Source organism: Fukomys damarensis, unplaced genomic scaffold (genome assembly GCF_012274545.1).
Source record: "Fukomys damarensis isolate Sample0158 unplaced genomic scaffold, DMR_v1.0_HiC HiC_scaffold_19, whole genome shotgun sequence".
Taxonomy (NCBI): domain Eukaryota; kingdom Metazoa; phylum Chordata; class Mammalia; order Rodentia; family Bathyergidae; genus Fukomys; species Fukomys damarensis.
This window is the reverse complement of record NW_022900931.1, coordinates 67,561,900-67,565,276: the sequence shown is the minus strand read 5'-3', so window position 1 is coordinate 67,565,276 and position 3,377 is coordinate 67,561,900.

Below are 3,377 nucleotides of genomic sequence, written 5' to 3'. Positions count from 1 at the left end.
GCTGTGCGCCTTCGTGAGCGGTGCGGCTGCGCACATGCTGCGGGCCCTGAAACCCCGGCGCTCCAGACCCCCAAAGAGGCGGCCCAACCACCGGAGGTTCCTGCACAACCAGATCTGCAGGTGAGATCCTGGGCGGGACCGGAGCCCCCACGCTGTTTAGTAAGCACCTACTTGGGGGAGCCCCTTCAGGGAGCAGGGCGATGGGAGTGACCCCAGAGCAGTCCAGGCCAAGGCATCAAGGGAAAGAAGCAGATTGGAAAGGCGAGCTCTCGGAGCAGAGGCACCGCTTTCGAAAGGGCAGACTTGGCTGTGGGTGGAAGCCTGCAGGACAGGGAGAGGAGCTGCTACAGGAAAGAGGTTTCCTTTGGGGTTGCTGGAAAGTTCTGGAACCAATTAGAGGTGGTAGTTGCACGACACTGCAAATACACTAATTGCCACTGGATTAACTGCATGCTTTAGAATGATGCATTTTAAGTGCTTTTTTTTTTTTTTTTCCTTCTGGTACCAGGGACCAAATTCAGGACTTTGTGTTTTCGAGGCAGACAGAGGCACCACTGAGCTAAATCCCCAGTCCTTTACTTAAACTTTTAAAATACTCTAGAGATAGGCACACACCTGTAAGTAATCCCAACTCTCAGGAGGCTGAGGCAGGAGGATTGCCCTATGGGAGGCAGGAGGGAGTTATACTAGGGTGGGGTCCAGGAGAGGGAAAAGGAGCCGGAGGAGGAAGCGCTCACTCGCTCAGGAAGCAGCTGCTCTGGGCAGACTGCAGAGGTTGGTGGGAGGTGCAGGGCCAGGCCGGGTGGACTTGGGGGAGCCTTTCTACCCTGCACACTGTGCCGCAGCCTCTCCCTTGCTTCAGGCCTGCAGGAACCGCCAGCCCTTCCACACCTCTGGTCCCCCAGGCTCCGCCCCACTCCTGCTCCCCTGGCCCTGGCTCCCCTCCCCAGGGGACAGTGACCCACACCCAGCTCAGCGGCACCTCTTCTCCCAGAGACCTCCAGGGAGGCTCTGTCTCTGTCCCTGTGTCCTAGCAAAGAGATTCAGAGAAGACTGGTGACCTGTGGGGCTGCACAGCTTCTGGGGAAGACAGCCCAGACAGTCTGCATTCATGGCCCTCTCGTCACCATGGTACATGCTGCCTGGACACAGCCTCCCGGGGAGGGTGACGATCATGGGGACAGTGACTGTGACACGAGCTGGTGGTGATGGTGACAGTGGTAGCTAACGATTGTATGGCACTTACTGTAATCCAGGAATTGTCCCAAGCACTTCTGTATTTAAGCCATGAGTTAGTTGTACTTGCTTACAGTGAGCATTAACTCATGAATCCCCATACCAATCCTGAAGGTAGGTGCTACTCCATCCTTACTTTTCAGATGAGGAAACTGAGGCACAGAGAGGCAAGGAGACTTTACCAACATGCCCTTTTCTATGAATAGTTCATCTCTCCAGCCAGCTGAGAGCCCTACCCCAGGAGGCTGGAACCAAATCTGAGTAAATGGGGTCCATCCAACCTCCCTGTTCCAGCAGCCGAGCCCCCCTCCCATAAGATTCCCCGAATCGCCTCCCTCGCACCCCCCACCTTCCTCCCAGGTGTCCCACCCTGTGCTCCCGGATAGCCATGTCCCGTGCAAACACCCCCCACCCCGGGCCACTGAGGCCTCAGCGCATGCTCCGCAAGCAGCTTCACCTCATGGGCTCTGTGAGCTCCCAGAGACCCGGCCGCCCCTGCCTTGGCCACAGGCAGCTGGGCCGAGAACCCAGGTCAAGTGTGCTGTCTGCTTCTCCTACAGAGAGGCGAGGCGGCCGGCTGCACACTTGTTCCCAGAAGCCGCCGCCCCAACCTCAGGCGGCGGCAGCATCCCAGCCTCTCCTGGGAACTTGCTAGAAAGGCCTGCTGGGCCCAGCCAGGACCCAGGCTCCGCAGGTCCTTCAGGCCATTCTTGTGTCTGCGCTGGCACTTAACTTTTCCTGTCCATAACATTGGCACTTTTCCTTCATCTTTTATTAATAGCTTAAAATACATTGCAAACATGACTATCAATCCTACGTACTGTCATCGGTGCTCAGTATGTTCAGTTAGGGTTCCCTCAAGGGTCATGCATTGCGTTTGGTTGTTAGGACTCAAGTCTCTCTCTTCCCTCTCTCCCTCTCCTTTTCTCTTCCTCTTTGTTACTGAATCTCATTTGTGAAGGTTTTCCCTGGGTCACTAACAGCATAAATACCTTCCTTGGAATAAAAAAATTCCTTTTATTTCTTGAGATAAGAGTCTTGCTAAATACTCCAGGCTAACTTGCACTCACTGTGGAGCCCAGGCTGGTCTTGAGCTTGCAGTCCTCCTGCCTCAGCCTCCAGAGAGCTGGGATTATAGGCAGGTGCCACCCCTCACCAGCCTAACAGTCTTTGAGCACTAGGTTTCAATTGCTTATTGAAGACTCAGATATATTTTTTAACTGTGGTGAAATACACTTGGCCTATGATTCACCTTTCCTGAGTATAGGATTCGGTGGCCTTCCACACGCCACGCTTTTCCCCCACCCACCCCAGGGACCTCCAACTGCTTCCTGCCTCCAGCCATCTATCTGCCTGAGTACTTCACCCAAATGCAATTGGAGGTACTGGGTATACTTTAAACCAGCCCTTTACGGAAGTTAAGCACAAAGCACACATGCACATCAGCACAGAGCTCCGCAGGTTTCCCAGAAGGAAAGCACTGGTGTAACTAACACTCAGATCCAGGAACAAGTCCTCGAAGCCCTGCCTCCTCACAGATCAACAAGGCCTGCTTGTGTCACTGTTCCAACAGCTGGGATGGAACCCAGGGCCTCAGGCAAGCTGAGCTACAACCCCAGCCCCATTCTTGCCTCAGCTTCCCGAGGGCTGGGATCACAGGTGTGCACCATGTTTGAACAACTTTATTTGAGTGGATCACAAAGCACGCTGTGTGCCTTGTCCTCACTCGACTCTGGGCTTCTGTGCAACTTTGCCAGGACTGGGGAGCAGGCAGTTAGACAAGAGAAATGTGCTGGGCAGGGCTATAATCTACAGTCAAAAATGTACCTAGTGCTGGACTGGATGAACTGCCTTGAATCCCTCCATATGTTCAGAGCTTCCCTATGCACTGAGTCCGAAACAGTAAATTGTCAGACTCAAGAAAATGGAGCTCAGGGCAGAGATCAGCACGAAGAAGCATGGGAAAGGCAAGCAGGGGCGACTCTCCCCGGCGGTGACAGGTGGGCGGAGTCCCTTTGCTGCCACCAGCTGCCACCCATCTCTTTGCAGGCAGTTCACCAAGATCGAGGCCGCCACCCAGCGCCTGGCCCTGTCCATCCTATCCCAGGAGGCGCCCGCCCAGAGACCGCTGCCCCGAAGGC